Source organism: Ceratotherium simum, chromosome 30, assembly GCF_057802395.1.
Source record: "Ceratotherium simum simum isolate JZ-2026a chromosome 30, ASM5780239v1, whole genome shotgun sequence".
Classification (NCBI taxonomy): domain Eukaryota; kingdom Metazoa; phylum Chordata; class Mammalia; order Perissodactyla; family Rhinocerotidae; genus Ceratotherium; species Ceratotherium simum.
In genome coordinates, this window is record NC_141929.1 from 22,825,921 (window position 1) to 22,841,335 (window position 15,415).

Sequence of the window (15,415 nt, forward strand, 5' to 3'; positions counted from 1 at the left end):
AGGAAGATTGGCATAGATGTTAGCTCAGGGCTAATCTTCCTCAGCAAAAAGTGAAATAAAATAATACCACTAAGTCTTTCTATTATATTCCAACTTGCAAGTGCAAAACATATTGAAGTTAAATAAAGTTCCCTATAAAAATGTTACAACTTTTAAGATTAACTGATGGATATGATTGAACATGTTTGAATATGTGCATTGGGTGGGTAGACAATGGTAAAGGTTTTTAAATAATTCTTTTTGAGAGAGGCATTTCCTTTTGCAAGCTTTGGTTTTTTTGCACGTTTATAGAGAATAATCATTCAACAATATCTGCTAGAAGAAAAATATTCTTGTAAGGGTTACTTCTCAAATTCATTAGATTCATTTTCATGGTTAAAATAGTTTCCTATTTAAATGGTCATCCTCTTATTTAAGAAAAGTTTTCCAAATGTAATGTCTATGTCATAGGTTCTGTGTTAAATCATGCATTGCAAACTATTCTTATACTATGCATAGAGGGACTGCAAATGATTCCCTGAGAGCTGGCTAGCATCCTTGTCTGAGTGCATTCTTCTCTTGCAACGTATAAATTAGATATAAAATATAGATTTAGACATTGCTCATGCTGACAATCATAATTAGTGTTAAAAAAGTCTTGAACATCCAAAGAGGCAGAAAGCAAGTCTTCTTTAAAGACCAAATAGCTTACAGGTTCACAATCATAAATACACACACACACATACACTTATATATATCATACGTAAGTATATTCTTAAGTATTCTAAATTCTAAGAATAATAAATATTTTTATAGTCAAGAATTTATTAAGCTTCTACTGTACGCCAGGTAGTAAGTGCAGCCAACATTATTTAGTGAAAAGAGTATTGTCAGAAGACAGATGACCTTGGTTTAATTGCTTGTTTTACTTGTTCACTAAATTTTAGTTCTTGGAGAAGTTCTTTTAGCCAGGCTTTGCACTTCAGTTTTCCTCCTATGTGAAATGGGGATAATAAGCCCTACCTCAAGGGGTTTTCCATAAAGATTAAATGAAATGATATCTGTAAAATGCTTGGCAGAATAAGTGGAACATTATAAGAACTCAAGAAATGTAAGCTTACTCCACTCATGAGTTATGGGGAAATCAATAGTATATATAAGACATGGCTTCTGGCTCAAAGTTATACTATCTTCTGATACAAAAGTCAAGGGAGAATCATAGAAGAAACTGAAAAGCCATCCAAAGGGAAAAAGGAAATTCTTATTTCACTGTCAACTGAGTAGTAAATGTTCTCTCTGTATTACAAATTAACGGGAAGGAGAAACAGCTCTAGAATTGTTTGAGGTGGCCCACTGGAGAAGGGGTTTAGTAAATGGATGGGATTTGGGTAGGTAAAAATAAGTCATACATAGGGCCTCCATTTTTGTTTATAGTCATAATCTTTCTATCACTTTTACCTATTGAAAAGTGAAAGTCAAAAAACATTTCTTCAAAATGAGTCTGAAGGAGTTTGGTTCTCTTGAATATTAATATTTGAGAAGTCTTTGCCAAATATTACACTCATGGCTGTGTCTGTTAAGAAAGAAAGAGACCAGGTAGAGAAAGTCTAGTGGAGGCTGCATGGTAATCACACAACTCTGCTGATATCTCTGATTAGCCCTGGTAACTGATTCTACTCCCACCACACTTATTCAAAGACTTGAGACAAGGATCTCCCCCTCTTTAAGCTCAGCATTGTTGTCTGCAGAATGAGATGGTTGCAATTCAAAATCTCTGGATCACTTCCAGTTCTAGTGCTGACTTCAATTCCTTCCAGTTCTTGTACACTTTTAATATAAGCCCAACTCTTCTACTGCCAGAAACTTGGGTATCCAGTGAGCTGTGAAAAGGAAACCTATTAGAAACTGGAACATGAGAGAGAGAATGAGATAATTAGATGAACAAGCACAATGGGGAAGAGTTAATAAGAAACACCATGAGTCAGAAAACTGGAATTTAAAACTATGGAATTGTTTCCAAAAGAAGAAAAAATAAATTTGAAAAATATTTTTATGATGGCTTTTAGGACAGTGAACAAAGCTTGGGTCCTTTCTGCTTGGTGGTCAACACTGAACAGGAAACCACCAAACAAGAAGCATCTATTTCTAAGTTCACCGTTAAAACACACACTCATTACTTCTTTCCAAGATCCTTTTTTCTCCTAGGACACTTTTTCCCAGTTAATAGATTAGTTTGGCTAAATTTAGTATATTTGGCCTCTGGAGAATGAGTTAGAGGTTGCTGTCACTGTGAGAGGAAGGAGAATTCTCTCATCTCTTCCCCATTTCCCTCACTCCTAGGAGCAGCCTTAAGAGTATTCCCCAAACCACTCAAAACACTAATAACATTCTGGTGAAGTTTACTCAATAACCACAGGTAATTATCCCCCAGGGAAAAGGATGAACGTTTTAAGGGCTATTGAAATGCTATGTCTTAACTCTCCCCTTTCAACTATCCTATAAAACTTACAAATTGTAATTGTCTTTCCCACACAGTACATATGACTAAGTGTAGAGAAAATGGTAAAATTCACTTAATGGCGAACATTCTCATTAAGGTTCAATGGCAGCGTGGTGGTTCTGTATTTGTCGTTAGACAAACTTGTAGCTCAGGTCATTATGCTTTCTTTTTTTGTGAGTGAGGAAGATTGGCCCTGAGCTAACATCTGTTGCCAATCCTCCCCTTTTTGCTGAAGAAGATTGGCCCTGGGTTAACATTGGTGACCATTTTCCTCTCCTTTTTTTTTTTTTATATGTAGAACGCCTGCCACAGCATGGCTTGATAAGCGGTGCGTATGTCCACACCCAGGATCCGAACCTGCGAACTCCAGGCCGACGAAGTGGAGCGTGACAACTTAACCACTACACCACCAGGCCGTCCCCTATGGTTTCCTTTTCATTTCAACATTCATAGATATTGGTGTTTCATATCAAGACCAAGATTTAACCCCATGTCTGTTTTCCCTCATTATAGAAATAATCTCATTAGCCTTTCATTTTTGTTATAAACCCCACAACTTTTATGGAGTCATTTGGAGAAAAGAATTAATTCCTATTATGATTCCATTAATTGGAGTGTGTCTATTTTATATTTTGTTTTTAGGTCACAGACACTAAAATTCGGAATTGATCATGCTTATCTTCAATTTAGGTGCCATAAGGATTCATGCTGGATTCGTGCTCCACCTGCTTTCTGAGGGTAGGTTTAGACTCAACAAGACAGCAGCTTAAAGAACAAAGTAGTTAAATTATGTCTTTCGTTCATAATTGCCCCAAGTTAAACAGGCCAGGTCAATGGGTTAGTTGTACTCTTCACAATCATTTGAGGGCCCACGCTCCTTTGAGTTATTGATCTGCCACACACAGGTCAATAGCATCATCTACACAACTGAAGCTGAGTCATCACCATGTTTGGTTTCCAGCAGATGGCAATTGGAAAGAAATCATGGAAAAGGATGCCCGTTGTCCTGATGTACAAGCCTAGAACTGGCACACATTATTGCCAACCAAATCCTATTGGAGATGTCCTTGGGACATCCCATGATCAGTGAGGAGGGCACCTGGGCTAGACTATTGGGTGATGAGAGGATGCATGGACAGAGACAACACAAAGGACGTGGCTTTGGCAACTGCAAATACCAACAGTCAGACATATGAGTCAGGTCAATTTGGATCACCCAGCCCTAGCTGAATCTCCAGATAACTGCAGCCACATCACTAACCTCAGGTGAGACCATCAGAACCACCAGCCAGCAGAGGTCAGCCTAAATTTCAGAAAGGCCCTGGGGAAAAAATGTCCATATGTCTGGCTAAAATTCTTTATCTAGGGAAGACGCATTTTTATAGCCAATTCGTATTCTCTACCATGTCTTCCATAGCAGAGTAAGTTGGAAGTAAAGATGGTTCTGGCAGTAAGCTGAAAGGAAAGGAATAGGGGAATATTTTCTGATTTACCATTTTGATGGGCTGTCTGTTCTGAGTCCTAGTTTCCAGAGAATGTTCTATTTCATTTGATCTACTGGTCAGGGTTTGGCATGGAGCCCATGAGTTCAAAAGTTTAGGGGAAGATTTGATGTAATTTGGCTGATATGAACACAAAGGGAATTTAGATACAAAAGAGAAGAGAGAGGCACAGAAGAAATGTAGGCTTCAGTGTACATTCTGGATGATCATTGGTAAAAATTCTTTGCCATAAGACTGTTTTTCAGGGATAGGAACAGCAGTTTGTTTGGGCAGATCTGGCAAAGGTAGGCAAGGTGCACAGGCAAGAGTGGGGATGATTTGGTCTTCACTCAGAAGCTCAGAACACGGATTACTTGTGGGCAGAGCGCGGAGATGACATATGGAAAACAAGAAGGGATTTAGATCTTATGGTGGGTGTTGGAATTGTCCCTAAGGGAATACTGTAGCGTATTATTGGTCCATGTTGGTACCAGGGCACAACTTCAGGGGAATTCTCACCTGATTGCAGTGCACGTGTGTGTGAGCACCCACATTTGAACATTTGTGTTAGTGGCTTGTGGATCTGTTAAAGTACATCCTTTCTGATGGAGATAGAAAGAAAAGGACAAAAGGAACTTCCAATTTTATTAAATATCTCCTCTGACCTTGGCTCCATGCTCAATTATTTTTATATGAATATCATTTAATACCTACAAATAGAAAAGTAGTATATACTTCTTTATTTCTTAGACGAAACAATTAAAGTGCATGGAGGTTGAGTTACGTGCCCAAGGTCACTTAGAAGTTGATAAATTATGGCCCTCTGGTGCCAAACCTGACGCATTTTCAGTTCCAGCCCATGGTCTCATGCTTGTACCATTCAGTCCAACAACTGATCCTCTAGGCAGGGACGTCTAGAGGCACTGATATGAGAATGCTGTGGACGTCACCGATAAGGGCAATGAAATAGAGCACTGACAACAAAAGCAGAGAAGAACTATACTTAAAAACAAACAATAAGCCTCTCAATCTCATCAGAATTGTGAATCTTAGTTCTAACTGAACGTTCTGCAGCCTAAAATGTATTTTAAGAACAGTCAACATCTCAAGGTATTGTTATAATGATACTCTACAAATGACTACAATCATCTATTTATATATAATCTTGTTTTCATTCTCAATACTTCTGCAGCATTTGGAATAATGGTATCATAAAGTGTGTGGTGGAGGAGGGGTGAGAAATCCTGGCTTATTCACTATTTCTGAGCTCAAATTTCAGGGATCTAATACCATACATACATTTTTTTAAAGAATTGAGATAGCATCCTAACTATTTGAGGAGGGTTTTGTGGTATTGTAGAGGATGTTTTAGTAACTAGTGTCTTACAGATTGAGCTCTGTATTTGACGAATCTCTTACAGATTGATCTCTGTATTTGATGGTCCCAACACCATTTCCCATGTTCCTAGTCCAGGGCCATGACTCAGCACTGTGGCAAAGATTCCCTTAACTAGCTGACTCAATAGCTCCCTCATCAATGAGTCACATGATCTAAATCAGACGAAAATATGAGTTTTACCTTAAGTATTCGTAAAGCAGGAGTCTACTGAAATAGTTCATTTGCTATAATGCTAAGGAGGCCAGAAAGCTGGGAAATAGGATTACCAAACCAACCCTTATAGGAGACATATGTGAGGTGAAGTCTGATGTGACTTTGGGGAAAGTTTAATGTATCTGAGCATCTGTTGTCTCCCAACTGGTAAAATAGGGACAACATCACTCATATATATTCCTCAAGACCAAATTAAATGAACGTGACCTTTGCTTAAATATTTCCAGTATTAGGGAAGAAGAGTAGAAAACATGAACTCTTAAGTCATATTGCCTGACTTCAAATTATCAACCTTGTTTTTACTAGCTCTGTGACATTGGACAAAGCGTTTATCTCTCTGTACCTCATTTTACCATGCATGAAATGGGAATAATAATAGCCCTTAACATGGTGTTGCTATGACAAGTTAATAATTACAAAGCTCATAAAATCATACCTGTTTCATAGTAAGATCTATAACATATTTGTATAATATGTCTGTTATGGGGTTTTTTTTCCCCCTGTGTTAGTTTGATTAAAGGTTAAGGGTCACAATCCTCCTTGCACATTTAATCACCTGGAGTGTTTTCTAAATTACTGATGCCCTGACTTTACCCCTAGAGCACTGCTATCTAATAAAAATATTGCGAGTCAAATATGTAATTTTAAATTTTGTCATAATCACCTTAGAAAAAAAGTAAAAAGAAACAGGTCAAATTAATTTTTTTTTTTTTTTGGGGTGAGGAAGATCAGCCCTGAGCTAACATATGTTGCCCATCCTCCTCTCTTTGCTGAAGAAGATTGGCCCTGGGCTAACATCCGTGCCCATCTTCCTCTACTTTACATGCCACAGCATGGCTTGATAAGCAGTGCATTGGTCCGCACCTGGAATCTGAACCTGTGAACCCAAGGGCCACCGAAGTGGAGGCTGTGAACTTAACTACTATGCCACCAGGCCGGGCCCAGGTCAAATTAATTCTAATAATGCATTTTATTTAACCCAATATACCCCAAATATCATTTCAAGATGCAATCCATATAAAATTATTGATATATTTTATGTTCTTTTGTATTGTGTGGAGGAAGAGGGATAATCCTGCTCTGCCCTTTCCCTTAAGGTTCTTACGGCTGGCCAAATAATTAACAAGACAGGTTAGCAGGAGAAAATAATACTAAGTTTAATAATATGTATACATGGGAGAAACCAGGGACATTGTGTTTCTCAACAAAATAGCAGAAATTCTCGTCTTAAATACCATCTTCAGCTAAAGACAAAGGAGGATGCTGGTGATGGGGGGAGTCAGTTACAGGAGATTACCACTAAAGCACAGTAAACAAGAGTAAGGTTGTTACGCAGATTTAAGGCTTCACCTTCCACACAGATAAGTCTCTAGAAATGAGGTCATACCCCCTCTTCCCAATACAGAGAGGGAGATACCTTTACAAATGGAGATTTCCCTTATAAATGTAAATGTTTGTGTGACAACTCCTTGCAGGGCCATCTAGCGAATGTGGCTAGAGAGACAGAATTTTTGATAAGATGGGCTTGTTGGTGCCTTTTCTATTGTAACATCTATTTTACATTATATTACAGCCATCAGATAGTAACTCCTCCCTGGAACAGATATTCTACGTCAAATTCTTTAGGCAGTTAGTGGGGGAGGTCAAATGTCCGTCAGAGAAAACAATCAAGGTAAAGAGATATATTTCAGGGTGGCCAAATCTTGATCTCCCACAATTGTTAAAGATGAATTATTCACTGGACAGTTGTTAAAGATGGAAAGACAGATGTTATTCAAGACCTTTACAATAGGGGAGAGAGACTGAATTCAACTCCAAATAGAAGGAAGACAACTGGGAATCTATAGCGAATGAGAAGAATGAGGGTCAGTGGATGGAAAATTACTAAGAGGAGACATCAAGGGGTTTTTGCTAAACTGGTCTAACAGGATTCTTGTCAGTGGTGAGGGATGAGGAAATTGATCTGATGCCAAGGGTGTGGGGGATTCTAGCAAAACTAACTTAGCAGGATTTTTTTTTGGGGGGGGGAAATCGCAGGGGTCAGCACATCCAGAGTGCAATGGGTAAGCCTCGCCCTGGGAAAACCACCTTCGTGATCATGGTATCTCCCCTGCCAGGTAAGTATTAGCAGGATTTTTACTAAAACTCGGCTTGGCATGCCCAGGACAGGGCTCAAAGGCAATACCTATTTGAAAAAAGGGCTCAGAGGAGACTGTCTAAAGTCTGGTCAAGGAGAGAGTCTTTGTCAGTATGTTTATTGGTTTCATAGGAAATTATGAAATTCAATGTGTATTTTATACTCACAGCACATCTCAGTTCAGACTGGCGACCTTTCAAGTGCTCAGTAGTGTCATGTGGCTGGTGGCTGTTGTATTGAACAATGCAGCCCGAGAGACTCCAATTCAATTTATCTAGGGCAGGTCCGAGGCATCCTATTTTTTTAACTTCTAGAATGATACAATTCTTTGGCCAGGTTTGCGAACAAGGATTTAAGGGCTGATTTGCTCCATGGTGCATTCTTCACTGTTACTTTTATGAACTTTTGAGTTTTTCTAAGCCCCTAAATGACTCCAAAGATATCAACAAGAATTTCTTAGCACATCATTGGCTGTCTGTCATGTTTAAAACCTTTCTGGATCACTTAATGGCAGGTGAATTACATAGGAAAGACCTATTATGAGGGCAGGACACAGGTCATTTTAGGAAATCAGCATCTCCTGAACTTTTCCAGCTCTTGCGTGAATCTTGTTGATATTTAAAACCAAGCAAATGTTTCCAGAAATTAAAGTAAAACTGTGGCTTTGAGGAAAAAGAAAACAGAATAAATCCGCTGTTAGATATCCAAGACCAAACTCATAACAATATGTTAGATATTTAAAATGCCCTTTTGAATAAATCTTCAAAGAAATCTGATTTTCAACTCAAGGCATATGATGCACAATCCATGAATTGCTGTTTCAATATTATTGCTTTTTAGTCTTTCAGAGCTTCCTCTAATCATTCCAGTGTAAATTTGACTATGTAATGATGACCTATGGAAAGCTGCCCTTTTTGCCTTTGAGCTGGAGTTGTCTTCTCAGTCACCAGCACAAAGGCTGTTTTATACACGGGTTGCCCCTTGACTTTAAAAAAATCACAAGAAAATGTAACTGTATACAAAAGCCATTAGTATTCCACACGGAGGATTTGTGTTTTGTGTTTGAGACAGCTCACATTGGATTCAAGGTCTTAACACTCTTTTGAGGCCTCTTCCGCCCCCATGGTGACTCCTGAAAAGGCTCTTATTTCTTCAACATATGTAAATTGCAAAGGGTGAAGTCAGTGTGATTTAAAGCTAACATCTCCTTAAGAGCTCAGAGGAGACAAAGGTTTTATTAAATGAAATAGTAGAGGAAATTGAAGTTCCAACATTTCAATATAATGTGATCATGAAGATGGAAAATAATATTTAGTGAAATTAAAAGTTCAGGCTCAGAATGTACATCACTCTTAATCTACATCTGTTCCTTTCACTTAATTTATCTGACATACTTTGTTCCTTTCAAGGGAATCCTCAAACAAGATCTGTTGGATAAAGAATTATTAGTGAAATGGCCTTGGGGGTCATTTTTTAAAATATGTTAATCAGACCTAGATGGAAGTAAATTTTAAAAGAGCACATAAAGAGAATTTTATATAACACACGTGCACCTTAGCTAAAGCTTTATATTGTCATTTGTCATAATATAATCATTTATATTGATATTTCTCATTTTATTATTTTAAATTTCCTCAAACAGAAGAATCGCTTTTCTTTTTAAAGATTTAAGCCACAAGATAGATAGATCAATGGATGGACGGATAGATAGATAAATAGATGATAGACAGATAGATAGATAGATAGATAGATAGATAGATAGATCCCAGCTGTGAATTACTCTCATTTGAAGAAGCCATTGTATTTAACATTCAGTGAGAAAATAACCAGGTTAATATGGGTTTTCTGTAGGCTTAATGAGATACTAGTGTTGGTGTATCATCTGTACTTAGCCACTGCTGTCCCAAGTCTGCATTGCCCTGTATTGTTAACTAGGAACCCTAAACTAGCGGCAGTGTGTTTGAGTTACTGTGTTCTGTGTTAGTGACAGAAGCCCTTTATTTCCAGTGGAAAGAAACAAAGCAAAAAAAAGAAAGAAAAGAAGAAGATCTGCTTGTGTAGACTTGCTCTCCTGATCAAATGTATTACAAATAAATACAAATACTTCCATGATGTAGGAGGGGAAGGTGCAGAATTGAATCTTCAGTGATGTGTTTGGGAAACTGTTGAAGTTTTATAAGCATATCCAGCTGAACTCAGTGCTATAATTTTTAACCCACATCTAATATATGTGGAGATGCTAACCTGATTCCAGTACTATTGATTTACTTGTTCTTGCATTCTTTCAAGAAATATTTCATGTGTATCTACTGTGAGTCAGTGTCAGGGCTGAGGTGGAGAGACTGAACTAAAAGCCCACCTGATAAAGTTCTTGTCTCTCTGGAGCTTACAGCCCAGAGGAGGAAAAAGCATAAATAAATATGTAATTACAAAGTACTAAATAAAAGGAAAGCATCTGGGCCTATAAGTAAGTATGATAAAAGACCTGGCTTACCCTGGGGAAATCAAGGAAGTCTTTCTTAAGACAGTGACTTTTAAGATGAGAGCCCAGAAGGCTGGGTAGGAGCTGTCAAATACCTATTTATCAAGAGGCATTTTTCAAGACCCAGAGTTCAAAGCTAAGACCTGAAAATCTACCTGAGGTACAGACATTTGCACAAAAGATTACACTGCAATAAAAGGAAGACTAGAATCGAGGCATAAGACAATATGCAATGGAGATGATATTTTATTTTATTATAAAAAATTTAAAAAGCTAACATGGGGCTGCCCCGCGGCCTAGTGGTTAAGTCTGGCGCGCTCCACTTTGGCAGCCCTGGTTTGGCTCCGGAGTGCAGACCTGCACCGCTCATTGGTGGCCGTGCTGTGACGGTGACCCACATACAAAATAGAGAAAGACTGGCACAGATGTTGGTTCAAGGTGAATCTTCCTCAAGCAAAAAGAGGAAGATTGGCAACAGACATTAGCTCAGGGTGAATCTTCCTCAGAAAAAAAAAAAAAGCTGGCATTGCTTCCAACAATGTTGAAAATTCTCCCTAAAAATATTCATATCTGTGTCCATCTTGAGACATCTAGTTGACATAGTGTCCCTTGCCCAGGTCCCCCCATAACTTAATATTATCTAATTCACTTTCTATCCACATTCATATAGAAGTCTCTTCCTTCTTTTCAAGGTCGTTGATAACTTGACCAACTTGGTAGCATCTGAAAGCTTGTGGAGGAAATTAAATGGTGCATAGAGGCATGAGTATTATTATTTTACTAACACACACATTAGATTTTCCTAAAAAAACCTTTGGTAAAATGCTACTGCCTATCAGGGCATTTTCCAAAGGACTATTTGAAAATATTACATAAACTGACACACTGAGCTTAAAATCCCTGAGCCATGTCTGCTAAATATTAGGTATTAAAATCCATGCGTAAAAGATAGGACCAAGGGACTCATTATTCAGCCTAAATGCACAGTGCTAATGACAGTGTCCATGAGCTATGTCACTGCTATTGAGAAGGAAGGCCCAAAATTCTATGAAAAGTGAACACATGATTTATTACATTTTAAAATAACTTTCATTTGGAAAAAAATTGTTATCTTAAGTGTTTACAAAATTAATCTATGACTTCTGTGGGTGGATCATGAAATACATATGGGTACAGACAGCTGTATATTTTATTTTTTAAAAAATTCAAATAAAACATACTATTTTTTAAATAATGTATTAATTGATCTAGAATGGACTGTATTTTAGAGATCATCTGTTATAAAGTCCAACCTCCTCATTTTACACACAAACACTTAGCTCAGACAGGTTTATGGCATGCTCGAGATTATTCTGTTGGTTAGCAGCAGAGTTAGGAAGACAATTCTGGTTTCCTGACTGTCCGTCTGATGCTATTTCCAACGTGCAGCACTGATTTCCTTCTCTTTACTGCTTGGTCCATATTTCCATGGGAATAACAATTGGTAAGGAGGAAAGGTAAATTACTGAGCTATCCATGCACTTTCAGCACTGCCAAATCAAGTAGCATTGATTCTCCCTGAATAGAACACAGAATAAGCAATGACATTATAAAAAAAAAAAAAAAGAGAGAGAGAGATTTAGTAACTTCTTTAAGAATCTACTAAAATACTCAAAAAGATTGACAGTATTCTCTCCTCTGTAGTCTATCTAACTTGACAGGAGACTCAGACAATTTAGACAAACATCATGGTTCTAGAAGACTGCAAATCTGTATGGCAGGGCATTTTCACAACAGGAGGTTCAGTGTTGCTCAGAATTTAACATGTAATTGGATGAATGTGTTTAAACTGTCAAAGGCAGTCCTGTCTTCTTTATGAAAGAAGAAAGAGGGGAAAAGGAGCTATGCCAAGACAGAATTCAGGTAAAATGTGGACCCAAACAAAATCTCCCTCACTTGCCCAAATCTTGTATAACTCTGGGAAATAAGCTTTTGCTTTACTGACCATAGTGCGTTCTCTCTCCATCTCTCCGTGCCGGTCCCTTGTCTCTCTTTCTCTCTCTGACTCAGATGCTGTTTATTTTTAGTTTTCACTTTTATAGCATAAAATCTTCACACTGACACCAACCTCACCCCTTCACCTTCACACATACACATATATATCTCCATGAACATGTGTAAGTTTACAACTTTATCTTTTCCATGTAATCTCTGCCTCTCCTTGCATCTATAACTACTCCCAGAAGTTGACCCATTTCTTTTCTTCCAATTCTCGCTCTTATAACTCATCCAGAAGGCAGTCTAAACCAGTGGTGAAGAGTGTTGGCTATAGAGTTAGGCTGCCTGCTTCTGAATGCCAGCTGTACCTACAATGGTCTGTTCCTGAACAAGCGGTTTAAGTCATAAAAAGCTATGCTTACTCACTAGTGAAATGCACATTTTAAGGTTATAGAAATCAATGACCCGATAACTGGTAACTAAATGGTATTATACTAGTATAGGGGAGGAAGAATTTTCCTCTGCAGTTCTGTGTTCTTTTGTCTGGTCTAATAATTAAATTGACATTAGATAGATTAATGGGAGAAAAACAAATTTAATTCATATGTACAGGAACCCCAAAGAGATGAGGCTTCCAGCAGGCAAGCAATTGAGGTTTATATGCCATCTTGAGCTATGGAGAAGGGAATAGGGGTGTGGGACTTCAAAGAGGAGGAAGACAATTCACAGGAAGATGGGAAAAGTAAACGTTTGGTAAACAAATGTTTGCCGTGCCATGCAGAGACAATGGGACACAGAGAGGACTTTGATCAACTGGGCCTTGCTAAGTTTTCCCCAGTCTACCCCACCTAGCTCATCTTCTTTGTAGTTATCTCTGGTGATAGCTCTCTTCCTGGAACATGCCCTTTACCTAGATTCTTTTAGGCAGCTAAAGGGAAGGGAAAAGCTCTTCCTGAGTCTTTTGGGCCTTAATTGTCTTCAGCTCAAAATAATCAGCATGCCAAAGTGACACATTTTGGGGAGGCTCATTCTGAACATCTTCACCAGCATAATAAAATGACAATAAATATCAATTATTGTGTAATATTTAGAATCTTGGTGTAACCCTGTTTACCCAACTTGTCTCCATTTGCTCCCTATGTATTATAGAACCCAAATCTAGCCAATCCTCTTCACGCAAATCTGAATGTTTAACCCTGGGCTTTACTGTCAAATTCCTTTTCTAAGCACACACTTCACGGCCCTCGGTTAGGACCTAAAAAATGAACCATAGTCTTTGTATCACAGGTCTATGTAAAACCTTTAAATAATGTTGCCTGGCCAAAAAAAAAGAGAAAAAGAATGACTGTAGTACAGACTTCCTCAGATTATGATCATTTCCTCAAATTGCAGTGTCATTAAAGCGGACACTTATTGGACACCATCCTAAGTCAGAAGTGGTAACCTGAGGTCACTTCATAGGTAAAGGGAAGGGAGACATATGCAATTTCATATAAGGAGGTATTTTTTTTCTTACATTACAGGGCCACTCTTCTCTACAATTAATATGAGCAATCAGTAGTTGGAGTAATGCCTCTGAACTCAGAGTTGGCTGCAGGATGGACGGTGCAAAACGGTAGAGTCCACTTATAAAACTCCTCAACCAAGTTAGCTATATATCTAAGTGCCATTTTGTTTTGTTTTCATTTATTTTGGGCTTTTTTTGCTAGAGATGGAAACTGTGGCTAATTCAAGAAAAAAGAAAAGGAAAGGAAGGGAAAGAAGAGACAAGCATGGAAAGGAAAATTTAAAAATATATATTTAATGTCAATTTAGGGGAAAGTTCAAAAAGTCAAAGCAAAGCTGAAGAATCAGACTTGGGAAAGAATCAGCTTGAGGGTTTAGGATGAGGACACCTGGGCAGTCTATTATGGACCACCCGGGAGGAAGCGGCTCCAACACATGTGGTCCTTGCCTTCTCTGCTCAAGTTTCCCATTTCCGGGAAGAAGAATCAGATTATCCAGTCTCAGGTCATATGCACAAGTTTAACCAGGAAGTTGTAGGCATTTTGATCACCTTTCCCGAAAAGACCTTACGCAAATGGGAGAGAGAGGCAATTCTCCAAGACAGAACAGGGACTGCTGACACTAGAAGATAAATGTATCCTAGGCCAGCCAAATCAACAAATTATCACAATGATTTTCACAGGAGGGTTTGCACATGCGGGGAAGTTTCATCACTTTCAATAATTTTACTGCAGTAGCCAGTGAAATATTACACTGGCAAAGCTACAAAATTATTGCTTGAGGGTAGGGGCAGAATTAAGAGTCAAATCAACTCATATCATACAATGACACTGTAGCAAATCTGTTCTTATCGCCACACTGTCTTCAGAATTCATATGCTAATTTAGGTTGTAGTATTAACATCCAGTGAACAAGAAATATATCCAAAATCTCTTGAATATTTATGATTATGAGCTGCAAAAAAGACTTCACCACTAGCTTGTTGCAACAATTGTTCAGCAGTCTGTACCAGCTGACCAGCCCACCACACACACACACACACACACACACACACACACACGTGCGCGTGCGCGCGCACGCACATGCTCTTTATTTCAGATTTAGATAACATTTTCCTTCTTTGATGATTTAAGCAATTTGCATAAAATGATTCAGTCATTGCACTGACTTAGTACTGAGACACTTATAATGGTGGGACTAAAATCAGAACATTAATCTTCAGTTTAACATGCTTAATCATGAGTCATAAAACTACCCCACATTTCATTTTTATGTTTTATCACGGTGTATGAAACTCAGTTACAGGTCATCTACCTTATTGAGTTTTGTCTTGGGATTTTATTTATAAAGCTTTATTTTCCTTTTCTTCTCCAGAATAGTTACTAGAGTCCACAATGTGTATAAAATTAGGGGGAAAATTGTGATATTTAAAATTTTTTGTCATAATGCCATAACACCACTGGGTAGAATAGTAGGAAAATACAAATAATTATTTAGAGACCTAGTCAGACTATGAGATAGAATAGTGATTTTGCTTGTTATACACACACACACACACACACACACACACACACAGAGTCTATGAAATTGGGGCAGATAGAACTCTTGCTTTGTATTTTCAGATGCTCAAAATAGTTCTTATATTCTACCCACGCAAATTTAAACTTTATGACTGAGACGCTATTTCTCCTATAGTAAAGTCGGCATAATTAAATCTTTCCAAACTACGTTAAGGTAATGG

At 38.0% G+C, this 15,415-nt stretch overlaps 1 pseudogene; it reads right to left on the reverse strand.

The window, feature by feature from the left end:
- Window positions 1–7,555: 7,555 nt before the first annotated feature.
- On the reverse strand, window positions 7,556–7,697 carry LOC147913119 (U1 spliceosomal RNA; annotated as a pseudogene).
- Between the last annotated feature and the right edge of the window lie 7,718 nt (window positions 7,698–15,415).